The sequence below is a fragment of the Triticum urartu genome, chromosome 1, assembly GCF_003073215.2.
Source record: "Triticum urartu cultivar G1812 chromosome 1, Tu2.1, whole genome shotgun sequence".
Taxonomy (NCBI): domain Eukaryota; kingdom Viridiplantae; phylum Streptophyta; class Magnoliopsida; order Poales; family Poaceae; genus Triticum; species Triticum urartu.
This window is the reverse complement of record NC_053022.1, coordinates 450581792-450599094: the sequence shown is the minus strand read 5'-3', so window position 1 is coordinate 450599094 and position 17303 is coordinate 450581792.

Genomic DNA, 17303 nt, shown 5'->3' with positions numbered 1-17303 from the left:
CACAAGAAGATATGATCATTCTATACTTATATTGATTGCATGTGATGTTTTCTTTTATGCATCTTATTTTGCTTGATTGACGGTAGCACTATAAGATGATCTCTCACTAAATTTCAAGATAAAAGTGTTCTCCCTGAGTATGCACCGTTGCCAAAGTTCGTCGTGCCCAGACACCACGTGATGATCGGGTGTGATAAGCTCTACATCCATCTACAACGGGTGCAAGCCAGTTTTTGCACATGCAGAATACTCAGGGTTAAACTTGATGATCCTAGCATATGCAGATATGGCCTCGGAACACAGAGACCGAAAGTTCGAGCGTGAATCATATAGTAGATATGATCAACATAGTGACGTTCACCATTGAAAACTACTTCATTTCACGTGATGATCGGTTATGGTTTAGTTGATTTGGATCACGTGATCTCTTAGATGATTAGAGGGATGTCTATCTAAGTGGGAGTTCTTAAGTAATATGATTATTGAACTTTAATTTATCATGAACTTAGTCCTGCTAGTATTAGCATATCTATGTTGTAGATCAATAGCTCGCGTTTAGCTCCCCTGTTTTATTTTGTATGTTCCTTGAGAAAACTAAGTTGAAAGATGTAGTAGCAATGATGCGGATTGGATCCGTGATCTGAGGATTATCCTCATTGCTGCACAGAAGAATTATGTCCTTGATGCACCGCTTGGTGACTGACCTATTGCAGGAGCAGATGCAGATTTATGAACGTTTGGCTAGCTCAATATGATGACTACTTGATAGTTAGTGCACCATGATTAACAGGCTTAGAATCGGGAATTCAAAGACGTTTTGAATGTCATGGATCATATGAGATGTTCTAGGAGTTGAAGTTAAGTATTTCATGATCATACCCGAGTTGAGAGATATGAAGTCTCCAACAAGTTCTATAGCTAAAGATGGAGGAGAATAGCTCAAGCCAGTGAGCATGTGCTCAGATTGTCTGGGTACTACACTCGCTTGAATCAAGTGGGAGTTAATCTTCTAGAATAAAATAGTGATTGATAGAATTCTCTAGTCACCATCACCAGTTACTAGAACTTCGTGATGAACTATAGTATGCAAGGGATGACGTAAATGATTCCCGAGCTTTTCATGATGATGAAATCGATGAAGGTAGAAATCAAGAAAGTGCATCAAGTGTTGATGATTAACAAGACCACTAGTTTCAAGAAAAGGGCAAAGGTAAAGAAAGGGAACTTCAAGAGAACGGAAAGCAAGTTGCTGCTCAAGTGAAGAAGCCCAAGTCTGGACCTAAGCCTGAGACTAGTGCTTCCACTTCAAAGGGACTGGTCACTGGAAGCGGAAATGCCCTGAATATTTAGTGGATAAGAAGGATGGCAAAGTAAACAAGGTTATATTTGATATACATGTTATTGATGTGTACTTTACTAGTGTTTATAGCAACCCCTCGTATTTGATACTAGTTCAGTTGCTAAGAATAGTAACTCGAAATGGGAGTTGCAGAATGAACAGAGACTAGTTAAGGGTGAAGTGACGTTGTGTATTGGAAATGGTTCCAAGATTGATATGATCATCATCGCACACTCCCTATACTTTCGGGATTAGTGTTAAACCTAAATAAATGTTATTTAGTGTTTGTGTTGAGCATGAATATGATTGGATCATGTTTATTTTAATACGGTTATTCATGTAAGTTAGAGAATAATTGTTGTTCTGTTTACATGAATAAACCTTCTATGCTCATACACCCAATGAAAATGGTTTGTTGGATCTCAATCATGGTGATACACATTTTCAAAATATTGAAGCCAAAAGATGAAAAGTTAATAATGATAGTGCAACTTATTTGTGGCACTGCCCTTTAGGTCATACCGGTGTAAAGCGCATGAAGAAACTCCATACTGATGGACTTTTGGAACCACTTGATTATGAATCACTTGGTACTTGCGAACCGTGCCTCATGGGCAAGATGACTAAAACGCTATTCTCCGGAACTATGGAGCGAGCAACAGATTTGTTGGAAATCATACATACCGATGTGTGTAGTCTGATGAATATTGAGGCTCGCGACGGGGATCATTATTTTCTGATCTTCACAGATGATTTGAGCAGATATGAGTATCTACTTGATGAAACACAAGTCTGAAACATTTGAAAAGTTCAAGGAATTTCAGAGTGAAGTGGAGAATCATCGTAACAAAAATAAAAGTTTATACGATATGATCGCAGAAGTAAAATATTTGAGTTACGAGTTTGGCCTTCAGTTAAAACAATGTGAAATAGTTTCACTACTCACGCCACCTTGAACGCCCCAGTGTAGTGGTGTGTCCATACTTTATTAGATATGGTGCGATCTATGATATCTCTTACCAATTTACCACTATCTTTTTGGGGTTATGCATTAGAGATAGCTACATTCACGTTAAAATAGGGCACCATCTAAATCCATTGAGATGACACCATATGAACTATGGTTTGGCAAGAAACCTAAGCTATTGTTTCTTAAAGTTTGAGGTTGCAATGCTTATGTGAAAAAGTTTCAACCTGATAAGCTCAAACCCAAATCGGAGAAGTGCGTCTACATAGGATACCCAAAAGAAAATGTTGGGTACACCTTCTATCATAGATCTGAAGGCAAGATATTCATTGCTAAGAATGGATCATTTCTAGAGAAGGAGTTTCTCTCGAAACAAGTGAGTAGGAGGAAAGTAGAACTTGATGAGGTAACTGTACCTGATCCCTTATTGTAAAGTAGTTCATCACAGAAATCGGTTCCTATGACTACTACACCAATTTGTGAGGAAGCTAATGATGATGATCATGTAACTTCAGATCAAATTACTACCGAACCTCGTAGGTAAACCAGAGCAAGATCCGCACCAGAGTGGTACGGTAATCCTGTTCTGGAGGTCATGTTAATTGACCATGACGAACCTATGAACTATGAGGAAGCGACGATGAGCCCAGATTCCACGAAATGGCTTGAGGCCATGAAATCTGAGATGAGATCCATGTATAAGAAAAAGTATGGACTTTGATTGACTTGCCCAAAGATCAAGGAGCCATTGAGATTTAATGGATCTTCAAGAGGAAGACGAACGCTTGATAGTAGTGTTACTATCTATAAAGCTAGAATTGTCGCAGAAGGTTTTCGACAAGTTCAAGGTGTTGACTACAATGAGATTCTCTTACGCGTATCTATGCTTAAGTCTGTCTGAATCATGTTAGCAACTGCCACATTTTATGAAATCTGGAAAATGGATAAACAAAACTACATTCCTTAATGGATTTATTAAAGAAGAGTTGTATATGATGCAACAAGAAAATTTTGTCAATCCTAAAGGTGCAAACAAAATATGCAAGCTCCAGCGATCCATCTATGGACTGGTGCAAGCATCTCAGAGTTGGAATATACGCTTTGATAAGTTGATCAAAGCATATAGTTTTATACAGACTTGCGGTGAAGCCTGTATTTACAAGAAAGTGAGTGGGAGCACTACACATTTCTGATAAGTATATGTGAATGACATATTGTTGATCGGAGATAATGTAGAATTATTCTGCAAAGCATAAAGGAATGTTTGAAAGGATTTTTCAAAGAAAGACCTCGGTGAAGCTGCTTACATATTGAGTATCAAGATCTATAGAGATAGATCAAGACGCCTTGATAAGTTTTTCAATGAGTACATACCTTGACAAGATTTTGAAGTAGTTCAAAATGGAACAGTCAAAGAAAGAGTTCTTGCCTGTGTTACATGGTGTGAAACTGAGTAAGACTCAAAGCCCGACCACAACAGAAGATAGAAAGAGAATGAAAGTCATTCCCTATGCCTCAGCCATAGGTTCTATAAAGTATGCCATGCTGTGTACCAGATCTATTGTATACTCTACACTATTTTTGGCACAGGAGTACAATAGTGATCTAGGAGTAGATCACTGGACAGCGGTCAAAATTATCCTTCGTGGAATAAGGGTATGTTTCTCGATTATGGAGGTGGCAAAAAAGGTTCGTCGTAAAGGGTTACGTCGATGCAAATTTTGACACTGATCCAGATGACTCTAAATCTCAATCTGGATACATATTGAAAGTGGGAGCAATTAGCAAGAGTAGCTCCGTGCAGAGCATTGTTGACGTAGAAATTTGCAAAATACTTATGGGTCTGAATGTGGCAGACCCGTTGACTAAACTTCTCTCACAAGCAAAACATGATCACACCTTAGTACTCTTTGGGTGTTAATCACAAAGCGATGTGAACTACATTATTAACTCTAGTAAACCCTTTGGGTGTTGGTCACATGTCGATGTGAAATATGGGTGTTAATCGCACGGTGATGTGAACTATTGGTATTAAATAACATGGCGATGTGAACTAGATTATTGACTCTAGTGCAAGTGGGAGACTGGAGGAAATATGCCCGAGAGGCAATAATAAAGTTATTATTTATTTCCTTATATCATGATAAAAGTTTATTATTCATGCTACAATTGTATTGTGACGCCCCCGATTTGACCGTACACTAATCATACACGCAAACGTGTACGATCAAGATCAGGGACTCACGGGAAGATATCACAACACAACTCTAGAAATAAAAAAAAGTCATACAAGCATTATATTACAAGCCAGGGGCCTCGAGAGTTCGAATACAAGAGCTCGATCATAGACGAGTCAGCGGAATCAACAATATCTGAGTACACACATAAGTTAAACAAGAATGCCTTAAGAAGGCTAGCACAAACTTGGATACAGATCGAAAGAGGCGCATGCCTCCTGCCTAGGATCCTCCTAAACTACTCATGGTCATCGCCAGCGGGCTGCACGTAGTAGTAGACACCTCCCGAGTAGTAGTAGTAGTCGTCATCGACAGTGGCGTCTGGCTCTTGGACTCCAATGTCTGGTCACAGCAAACGGGTATAGGAAAGGGGAAAAGGGGGGAGAAAAGCAACCATGAGTACTCATCCAAAGTACATGTAAGAAAGGAGCTACACTACATATGTATGCATTGGTATCAAATGGATTAAGGGTATCATATGTGGACTGAACTGCAGAATGCCGGAATTAGAGTGGGATAGCTAGTCCTTTCAAAGACTACGCTTCTGGTAACCTCCATCTTGCAGCAGGAGAAGAGAGTAGATGGTAAGTTCACCAAGTAGCATCGTGTAGCATAATCCTAATCGATGATCCTCCCCTCGTCGCCCTGTGAGAGAGCGATCACTGGTTGTATCTGGCACTTGGAAGGGTGTGTTTTGTTAAGTATCCGGTTCTAGTTGTCATAAGGTCAAGGTACAACTCTGGGTCATCCTTTTACCGAGGGACACGGCTATTTTAATAGATAACCTTCCCTGCAGGGGTGCACCACATTTCCCAACACGCTCGATCCCCTTTGTCCGGACACACTTTTCTGGGTCATGCCCGGCCTCGGAAGATCAACACGTCACAGCCCTACCTAGGCACAACAAAGAGGTCAGCACGTCGGTCTAAATCCTATGGCACAGGGGTCTGGGCCCATCGCCCATTGCACAACTACACGTCGCGTACACGGCCGGAGAGCAGACCTAGCAACCTCCATTACAAAGGAAGTTGCGTTACGCGGTCCAACCCGGCGCGCGCCGCTCAGTCGCTGACGTCACGAAGGCTTTGGCTGATGCCAAGACGTCGAGTGCCCATAACTGTCCCCGCGTAGATGGTTAGTGCATATAGGCCAATGACCAGACTCAGATCAAATACCAAGATCTCGTTAAGCGTGTTAAGTATCCGCGAACGCCGACCAGGGACATGCCCACCTCTCTCCTAGGTGGTCTCAACCTGCCCTGTCGCTCCTCCTCAAAGTAACAGTCGGGGGCCGTCGGTAACTCATGCCCACCACTACCTGGATGGAGCCACCTACCCCTTCAGCCCCCATCTCCGAACAGTATCATAAGTAATGTAATAGTATAAGTATATAGCATATGCCCGTGATCACCTCCCGAAGTGATCACGGCCTGGTAGTATATCATGGCAGACAGACAAGAGTGTAGGGCCACTGATGGAACAATAGCATCCTATACTAAGCATTAGGATAGCAGTTAAAGGTAACAACAGTAGTAGCAAGGACAGGCTATGCATCAGAATAGGATTAACGGAAAGCAATAACATGCTACACTACTCTAATGCAAGCAGTATAGAGAAGAGTAGGCGATATCTGGTGATCAAAGGGGGGGCATGCCTGGTTGCTCTGGCAAGAGAGAGGGGTCGCCAACTCCGTAGTCGTACTGGGTAGCAGCGGCGTCGGTCTCGGTGTCTAGCCAGAGAAGAGGGGGAAGAAACAATAAATATTTAAACAAACAGATGCATAGCGATGCATGACAAAGCAAAGCGTGATGCTAGGCGTGCCCTAACGCGGTATGAGGTGATACCGGTGAAGGGGGGAAACATCCGGGAAAGTATCCCCGGTGTTTCGCGTTTTTGGGCAGAAGAGCCGGAGGGGGAAAGTTGCGAGTTTGCTATGCTAGGGATGCGTGGCGGATGAACGGGCTGCGTATCCGGGTTCGTCTCATCGTTCTGAGCAACTTTCATGTAGAAAGTATTTTCATCTGAGCTACGGTTTATTTTCTATTAATTTTAAAAGATTTAAATCATATTTAGGATTTATTTAATTATTTAAATTTAAAATTATCCAGAATAGTGTTCGCTGATGTCATCATGACGTCAGCATGACATCAGCAGTTGACCTGGTCAACCTGACATGTGGGTCCCGCATGTCATTACCTAAATAACTAACTAATTGTTAGTTAGATTAATTAGCAGGTTAATTTGGTTTAATAGTTAGTTAACAGAATTAATTAAGTTAGTTAATTAATTAATTGATTAATTAATTAATTAATTAATTTTCCTATTATTTTTTAATCCTTTTTCTTCTACAGGGCGATGGGCCCCTCTCGTCAGTGGCCCAGAGGCCAAATCGGTGCAGTCAATGGGCAGCGGATGCGGGCGCGTGGGCGCCAGCCCGTTAGAGCGCTCGCCCAGGCCAGAGGCGGGGCGGGGCTGGCGAGGTGCGGCGAGGCTTGGCCGCGGCGATGCGAGGGCGGCCGCTGGTCAGGAGGGTGGCGCGGTGGAGCCAAGCCGAAGGCGCGGGCACCGGGAGGGCGCAGCGGCTGCGGCGACGGGCGGACGGGGCCGACGCGGGCAACAACAGCAGCAGGAAAAGGGGTGAGCGGGGCATGAGCGGCGTCGCGCGCGCGTAGTCGACGCGGGTGGCGGGGCGGCCAGGAGCGCTAGCAGCAGCAGAGGAGCAGGGGGTCGCGCAGGAGACCGAGACAGGGGCGGGCGCGTGCGTGCGCGATCAGGCAGTGCAGGGACGCGGCCAGGGGGCGCGGAGCTGGGCGCGGTCCGGCGCGCGCGAGCACGACGAGAAGGCTAGGCGAGCGCGATGACCGGGGGGGGTGTGAGGAAAGGAGGAGGGGCACGGCGAGTGGGGCTCGACGACGGGACTGCTACGAGGCGCGGTGCGGTGGAGGCGGTCGCGGTCGGGGCGTAGTAGCGAGGCGAGGTGCGCGCGAGCGTGCGCGAGGGGGGGGGACGCTGGGTGGCCGCGGTGAGCGCGGCCGGTGCGGGCGCGTGCAGGGAAGAGAGGAGGAGGGGGCCTCACAGGGGGGGGTTGTAGGGCAAAGGCAGCGGGGATCGAGGGGGGCGTCGGGGACGACGTGACGGAGAGGGGCAGGCCGGCGAGGTGGGGCTTCGGTGAGGCGGCGTTTGGCGGTGACGAGACTTGGCGGCGATGAGCGGTTCCCCTCCTCGATCCCGATCCAATCGGGGGAGAGGGGAAGATAATTTCGGGGGGGGGGGGAAGTGGGGTGTCGGGGGAGGGGGTTACGGGGTGAGGGGGGTTATGGCGGCGGGGGTGGGCCTTGGCCCAGTTGGGCCTGTGGCCTGCCGGGCCGAAGCCCAGGGGGGCAGGGGGTTCTCTTTCTATTTTTTTGGTTCTATTTTTGTTTTGATTCTTTTTCTTATTTTCTTTTCTGTTTTATTTATAGTTTCTTTTAATTTTTAGTTTTTACAAAAATCACCACTAGTACTTAAAGTAGTATTTATAAACAAACTGCTGTCACCTCAATTCTTAACCCAAAATAAAATATTTTTAATCTTTTATAAAATCCAATAGGTATTTGTTTAATTGTTTTCACTACTGTTTTAATTAGTTTAGAGCCCTTAAACATTTTATCAAGGTTTGGTTTCTCCATTGTATTTACACATGATTTATTTGACCCACCTTGAACATTTTGATTTCATTGTTAGAAAACTTTTATTATTTGCCTTTAATTGAATTTGAATTTGAATCGGTTTCAAACTGACACGAGATTAGCGATAGTAATCGAAGTGACGTGGCATCATTAGCAGAGAATTACTGTAGCTTAATTATCCGGGCGTCACATATATTAACCGGAAACATAATACATGTGTGAATACATAAACAAACAGAGTGTCACTAGTATGCCTCTACTTGACTAGCTCGTTGATCAAAGATGGTTACGTTTCCTAACCATAGACATGAGTTGTCATTTGATTAACGGGATCACATCGTTAGGAGAATAATGTGATTGACTTGACCCATTCCGTTAGCTTAGCACTTGATCGTTTAGTTTGTTGTTATTGCTTTCTTCATGACTTATACATGTTCCTATGACTATGAGATTATGCAACTCACGTTTACCGGAGGAACACTTTGTAACTGGGTGATTATAAAGGTGCTCTACAGGTGTCTCCGAAGGTACTTGTTGGGTTGGCGTATTTCGAGATTAGGATTTGTCACTCCGATTGTCGGAGAGGTATCTCTGGGCCCACTCGGTAATGCACATCACTATAAGCCTTGCAAGCATTGCAAGTAATGAGTTAGTTGCGGGATGATGTATTATGAAACGAGTAAAGAGACTTGCCGTAACGAGATTGAACTAGGTATTGAGATACCGACGATCGAATCTTGGGTAAGTAACATACCGATGACAAAGGGAACAACGTATGTTGTTATGCGGTTTTACCGATAAAGATCTTCGTAGAATATGTAGGAGCCAATATGAGCATCCAGGTTCCGCTATTGGTTATTGATCGGAGACGTGTCTCGATCATGTCTACATAGTTCTCGAACCCGTAGAGTCCGCACGCTTAAAGTTCGATGACGGTTATATTATGAGTTTATGTGTTTTGATGTACCGAAGGTAGTTCGGAGTCCCGGATGAGATCGGGGACATGACGACGAGTCTCGAAATGGTCAAGACGTAAAGATTGATATATTGGACGACTATATTCGGAAATCGGAAAGGTTCCGAGTGATTCGGGTATTTATCGGAGTACCGGGGAGTTAAGGGAATTCGCCGGGGAGTGTATGGGCCTTATTGGGCTTTAGGGGAAAGAGAGAGAGGCAGGCCCCCCAAGGCCTAGTCCGAATTGGACTAGGGGGAAGGGCTGCGCCCCCTCCTTCCTTCTCTTCTCTTTTTTTCCCTTTCCTTTTCTCCTACTCCTACTACTTGGAAGGGTTCCTAGTTCTACTAGGAAAGGGGGAATCCTACTCCCGGTGGGAGTAGGACTCCCCTAGGGCGCGCCATACAGAGGGCCGGCCCCTCCCCTCCTCCACTCCTTTATATACGTGGCCAGGGGGCACCCCATAGACACAACGATTGATCTCTTGATCTCTTGGCCGTGTGTGGTGCCCCCCTCCACCATAATCCACCTCGATCATATCGTAGCGGTGCTTAGGCGAAGCCCTGCGTCAGTAGAACATCATCATTTTCACCACGCCGTCGTGCTAACGAAACTCTCCCTCAACACTCGGCTGGATCGGAGTTCGAGGGACGTCATCGGGCTGAACATGTGCTGAACTCGGAGGTGTCGTGCGTTCGGTACTTGATCGGTCGGATCGTGAAGACGCACGAGTACATCAGCCACGTTGTGCTAACGCTTCCACTTTCGGTCTACGAGGGTACGTGGACAACACTCTCCCCTCTCATTGCTATGCATCACCATGATCTTGCGTGTACATAGGAAATTTTTGAAATTACTACGTTCCCAACACAAATTACCATGCTATTTATGACTCTCAAAAAAATATAAGTGAAGCATGAGAGATCAATAGTTTCTGTAAAACAAATCCACCACCATGCTCTAAAATATATAAGTGAAGTACTAGAGCAAAATTATATAACTCAAAAGATATAAGCGAAGCACATAGAGTATTCTAACAAATTCTAAATCATGTATGGCTCTCTCAAAAGGTGTGTACAGCAAGGATGATTGTGGTAAACTAACAAGCAAAGACTCAAATAATACAAGATGCTCCAAGCAAAACACATATCATGTGGCGAATAAAAATATAGCTCCAAGTAAAGTTACCGATAGAAGTAGACGAAAGAGGGGATGCCTTCCGGGGCATCCCCAAGCTTTGGCTTTTAGGTGTCCTTAGATTATCTTGGGAGTGTCATGGGCATCCCCAAGCTTAGGCTCTTGCCACTCCTTGTTCCATAATCCATCAAATCTTTACCCAAAACTTGAAAACTTCACAACACAAAACTTAAAGTAGAAAATATCGTGAGCTCCGTTAGCGAAAGAAAATAAAAGACCACTTCAAGGTACTGTAATGAACTCATTCTTTATTTATATTGGTGTTATACCTACTGTATTCCAACATCTCTAAGGTTTATAAACTATTTTACTAGCCATAGATTCATCAAAATAAGCAAACAACACACGAAAAACAGAATCTGTCAAAAACAGAACAGACTGTAGTAATCTGTAGCTAGCGCAAGATCTGGAACCCCAAAAATTCTAAAATAAATTGCTGGACGTGAGTAATTTATCTATTAATCATCTTAAAAAATAATTAACTAAATATCACTTTCCAAATAAAAATGGCAGTAGTTCTCGTGAGCGCTAAAGTTTCTGTTTTTTACAGCAAGTTCAACAAGACTTTCCCCAAGTCCTCCCAACGGTTCTACTTGGCACAAAACTAATTAAACACAAAAAACACAACCAAAATAGAGGCTAGATAAATTATCTATTACTAAATAGGAGCAAAAATAAAGGAATAAGAATTAAATTGGGCTGCCTCCCAACAAGCACTATCGTTTAACGCCCCTAGCTAGGCTTAACAAGCAAGAATAGATCTAGGTATTGCCATCTTTGTGTAACATCCCAAATTTTCAATTTGGAATGTTATACATTAGATCATCATGCATATCATATTTTATTTGCTTGGGTTTTGATCCTAGAAAATTCTAAGCAACTCAAGGACCCACAGAGAGAGTTGGGGATTTCGTTATTTTCATATTTGAGTTTTTCTCAAATTTTGAGAATAGGATCATTTGATTTTACTTATTTTATCATCAATTATTTCTATTAAAAAATATGAGAGAGGGAATAAAATGACTTTCCCAAAATATAGAAATATTGAGGATTTAATAAAAAAATCAAATAGTTTTATTTCGGAGTTTTTTTTGTTGTTTTTATTTGAATTAGGAAAAATGCGCATTTTTCAAAATTTCATTTAGGGCCCAAATAAATGTTCACTTTGTCGGGCTTGATTTTAGAAGCCCGGGAAAATTTATTTCGGGATTTTTGGAGTCCGTTTAGTATTTATTTTTATTTTTTTTCTTCCAAGCATAATTATTTTAAAAAAAGCGGAACCGACTATGGGCCGTACTCGGCCAGGACTCCGCCTGGCCGGGGCCTTTATAAGCCGGGGCAAGCCAGCCCGAAGGCCCAGCCGCCCGAAACCCTAGCCGCGCCCTAACCCTAGCCGCCAGCCGCCGCCGCCCCGCCGCCGATCCGCCGGAGCCGCGCTTCGCCCGAGGTTTGCCGCACCCCGAAATCCGTGCCATTTAAAAAAAATCCGTTCGTCGTTTTTCTTTTTCATCGGATTTTTTCGCGGTTATTTTCTGATCGTGATTTCTGATCCGATTTTCGTTTTAGTTTAACTTTTCGCTCGTTTATCGGAATCAGGCGATTCAAGCGCCTGGAGTTTCGTCTCGAAACCCTCTATCCGAATAATCAACTTAAACAAGTTTTTTCTACTGTAAAATTTGACTTAGGTTCAGATTACTAGAACGAAGTTGTTTTCTTTCGCCGTTTGACTTTCTTTGCTTCGTTCGATTTGATTCCTTTTGCCAACCGGAGTTCTTAAGTTGAACCTTCTGGTTAGATCTCTTATTTGAGTTGTACCTGTGCATTAGATGAGTACTTATTGTATGCTTGTTTGTTTGCCTGCGATAGAGTACCCGGAATGCGCCGCCTGTTACTTTGAATCGTTTCATGGATCATCAGCAAGGCAAGTAACACTTTGATCATACCTTTTCTACAACCCAGTTTTTTTGCATTAGATCAATCTTCACACATTGCATGATTAGGATCTAATTAAACTGTGGGATGGGAAGTAGATGAGGTAGTACCTATTACCTGTTTATTATCAAACCTTTGGGAGTTACTTCTATGTTTGCTTATTATGCCATGCTATGCTAGTAGACGTGGATTGGGTGAGTGAAATCCATGAAAGATGTGAGATTGATAATTAATGGTTTATCTAAGGTGGCAACTTAAACACACATCTGGGTGGATTGAGGCACCTGGGTATTCCAGGACCTGCCTGTTTTCTTTTGGACCGCCACCCAGGCTCAAAGGGATCATGAGATTTTTCAAACTAGAAACTTCCGTGTGCAGCCACAAGCCATTATGGGCTCTGGCATAGTTGATTAAGTTGTGCGAAATCTTACAGGGTAGACCAGCAGATGTAGGGGAAAGTAGGTGTACCGGTCTATCCATCGTAAGGTGCTAGAGCTTCTGAAAGACTGTGTCTCGGTCATCCGTTTCTCAAACACCATGTAGTGCGAGAAATCCAACGGAGGCGATCGAATCTTGTGGGGAAAAGTGCGCAAACCTCTGCAGAGTGTAACAAACTAATCATGATTAGCCGTGTCCCCGGTTATGGACATCTTGAGTATCTAGTATCTGGATTATCATGTGAATCTCAACATGTTACTCTAAAATTAATGTTGTTGGGTTAATGATGATGCTTAATTGGGATTGAGAATGCTGTCAACCATTCTCAATGTTTAACAACCACCATGATAATAATTAAATTTATTCCTTTTGAAGTAGGGAAAAATTGGCTTTATACAAAACTGTAACCATAGAGCTTTCCACCTGCCAAATAAGCATATAGTATAGCTGTTGCATTCCATTACTCTCTATGTGTTACCTTGCCAGCATATTCCATGTCCTGACCCATTTTCGGGCTGCAACGTTAATGTTGCAGACTTTTCAGACGACGATTAAGGAGTTTTTAGGTCGTGGTTCTATACTTAGTGATGCCGTTGGAGTTGATGGACTCACTTATCTTCTAAGCCTTCCGCTGTTATCGTAATTAGATGGCCTTAAGCCATATTTATTGTAATAAGTTCTCTTTTGAGACACTCGATGTAATAAGTGTGTGATTGCTACTCTGCTATAAATCCTCCGAGTACTGTGTGGTGTCAGCATTACTGATCCAGGGATGACACTGGAGCACAGAGATCAGACTGTTTGAGGTCTGGTCGCTACAGAGATGGTATCAGAGCACACACTGACTGTAGGACACGACCACTAAGCTAAAGACCTAGATCACTACTCACTCTCTTCTCTTCTGACCTCTCATCTTTTCTACACTTTAGGATGGCGGATGCAAGGAACTAGTTCACCCAACCGGATGAAGATACACCCTTTGGACGCCACTTGAAGGAAGTCACTAGATACCTGAACATAGGAGTACCAAGCTTCACAGGAACCTACAACGCCACTTTACCTGAAGAAGAGCGCTGGATGATTCAAGTTCAAATCCCAGGAAGGACGTTCATGCCAGTCACTGAGCCCATAGAGTTTTCTTTTGATGCACCAACTTGGAGTCTAGGAAAGAGCATGGCATCTCACATCGCCATGGGACGCATTGGAGAAGTCTACCGCAAGGATCTTAAGGATACTATATACCAGATTTGTGGGCGCTGAGATGAACACTGGGAGATGATTAACACCAGGAAAGATAGATCAATCGCAGCTTTTATCCAGGAGTTAAACCAGCACATTCGACGACAGGAGAATCAGATGTGCGCCGACATGATAGACCTGAAGAAGGCTAAGACTAGAATCAAGGAACTGGAGGAAGAACTCAAGGCTACACGCGAAGATTATGAAGAAGAAATTAAAGTATTAGTGGAGAAGAATGACGACCTGATCAAGAAGATTGGAATATTTATGGGAGGCCCGACACCAATAGATGAAGACGAAGAACCCAAGGAGATTAGCCCGGAAGACTACATCATCATCGACGGCACCGACTCGGAAGCAGATAGTAGCGATGATGATTATGTTGATGAAGCAGGAGCAGATATCATGGAGTCTACAACCGTAGAATATTTCTAGTAGACCACCTCATCAGTAGTAGTAGTCCACCATGTAAATATAGTAGTCCGAGCACTTTGCGATAGTTAGATCGATTGTATGCCTTTGTTTGTTTGAATGAAGTGAATTGTTTGCTTTTGCCTCATGTGCATATGGGTAGTGTTTTCTCTTTAGACCCCCTCTATTCTTATATCTCATCTTTTCTAAACCCTCAGATGCCTCCGAGACATGACCCCGGATTTGCCTTTCCGCCGGAGCTCACCCAGTTGATCCAGCAGCAGAACACCTTGATGCAGTTGCTAGTCCAGAATCAGAATCAGGGGAACAACAACAACAACCCACCACCACCACCACCACCTGTTGACCACTTAGCCCGCTTTCTTAGGCTGAATCCGCCAGTGTTTTCCAGTAGCACCGAGCCGATAGTAGCAGATGATTGGCTCCGTAAGACAACTAGGGAGTTGACCACAACAGGATGCACAGATGCGGAGAAGGTGAAGTTTGCCGCACATCAGTTAGAAGGACCCGCAGCATCATGGTGGGAGAATTTCACAGCCACCTTTCTAGTCGACACTGTCACATGGGATCAATTTCAGCAGGCTTTCCGTACTGCCCATGTTTCAGCAGGAGCTATGGCCATGAAGAAGCGTGAGTTTCGTAACTTGCGCCAAGGAAGACGGACAGTTGGCCAGTATGGGGAGGAGTTTAGTAAGCTAGCATGTTATGCCCCAGATGACGTTGCTACGGATGCAGCTAAGCAGGAGAAGTTCCTGGAAGGACTGAATGATGAGTTGAGTATGCAGTTAGTGGTAGCCACCTTCAACAACTACCAGGAGTTGGTAGACCGTGCTCTTATGATTGAAGGGAAGCATCAACAAATTGAGAACCGCAAGAGGAAGTATGGACAAGGAAAGTATAATTCAGGAGCTCAGCAGAAGCCATGTTTTACCCCTAGACCGGGAGGACATTTTCAGCATACCCATGGAGTAGGTAGCTCGCACAATCACAATGGCACCAAGAATGGTAATGGGAATGGAGGAAACATCGATTGTGCTAGTAAGTAAATTTTGCTTACCACCCTAGAAGGGAGAAGGATCAAGTATGTATCCCGGCATGCGCCAAACAAGACACAAGTAAATTCATTAACAGGAGTTGTGCAGGAGGAAGTACCAGTGGTAAGGGAATTCCCTGATGTATTTCCAGAGGAGTTGCCAGGCATGCCACCGGATAGAGATATTGAGTTCTTGATTGAGCTATTGCCAGGCACAGGGCCAATATCAAAGAGACCATATAGGATGCCAGCAAAGGATTTGGTGGAAATTAAGAAACAGATTAAGGAGTTACTGGATAAAGGTTACATTCGCCCAAGTTCTTCACCTTGGGGATCACCAGTACTACTAGTGGAGAAGAAGGATGGATCATTAAGGATGGTTGTTGATTATCGAGGATTGAATGAAGTAACAATCAAGAACAAGTACCCGCTACCAATGATCAATGATCTGTTTGATCGATTGCAAGGAGCTAAAGTGTTTTCCAAGATCGATTTGCGATCAGGGTACCACCAGTTGAAGATTCGAGAACAGGATATTTCGAAGACAGCTTTTACCACCAGGTATGGGCTGTATGAGTATACCGTTATGTCATTTGGTCTGACTAACGCGCCTGCCTATTTTATGAACATGATGAACAAAGTGTTTATGGAGTTTTTGGATAAGTTCGTCGTAGTGTTCATTGATGATATCCTGGTTTATTCAAAGAATGAAGAGGAACATAAGGAGCATTTGCGTTTGGTACTTGGAAAGCTCAGAGAACATCAATTATATGCCAAGTTCAGAAAATGTGAGTTTTGGTTGAAGGAAGTAGGATTCCTCGGACACGTTATATCTGGAGAAGGTATAGCTGTTGATCCCACTAAAGTTGATACCGTGACCAAGTGGGAAGCCCCAACTACCGTTGGAGAGATCCGGAGTTTTCTTGGACTCGCAGGATACTACCGGAGGTTTATTGGGAATTTTTCAAAGATTGCGAAGCCTATGACGGAGTTGTTGAAGAAAGATACCAAGTTCAACTGGACTGAGCAGGGTGAGGCTAGTTTCCAGGAGTTGAAGAAACGCTTGGTTACCTCACCAGTGTTGATTTTGCCAGATTAGACCAAGGATTATGAGGTGTATTGCGACGCTTCACGTCGAGGACTTGGAGCAGTGCTTATGCAGGAAGGGAGAGTTGTTTCATATGCCTCAAGACAACTGAAGCCCCATGAGTTGAATTACGCTACGCATGATTTGGAGTTAGCAGCCGTAGTGCATGCCTTGAAGACATGGAGACATTTCCTCATCGGAAATCATTGTGAGGTGTACATGGATCATAAGAGTTTGAAGTACATTTTCACACAGAAGGAGTTGAACCTCAGACAAAGGAGATGGTTGGAGCTCATCAAGGATTATGATATGAGATTGCATTATCATCCCGGGAAGGCTAATGTAGTAGCTGATGCATTAAGCCGCAAGAGCCATGTCAATACGTTAATGACGGGAGAAATACCCAAGGAGTTAGCAGAAAATCTTCGTGAACTATGTTTGGAAATAGTTCCGAGAGGCTATGTAGCAATGTTGGAAATTCAGTCAACTTTGATGGACAGAATCAGGGAAGCTCAGAAGACTGACAAGGAGATTGCTTCCATAAAGGAGAAAATGAAAGAAGGAAAAGCTAAAGGATTTTGTGAGGATGAGCATGATACCCTATGGTTTGAAGACCGTGTCTATGTGCCCAATGACCCGGAGATCAGGAAGTTAATTCTACAAGAGGCCCATGATTCACCCTATTCGATTCACCCAGGGAATACCAAGATGTATCTGGATTTGAAGGATATTTTCTGGTGGACCGGAATGAAGAAAGAAATAGCAGAGTATGTAGCAGTT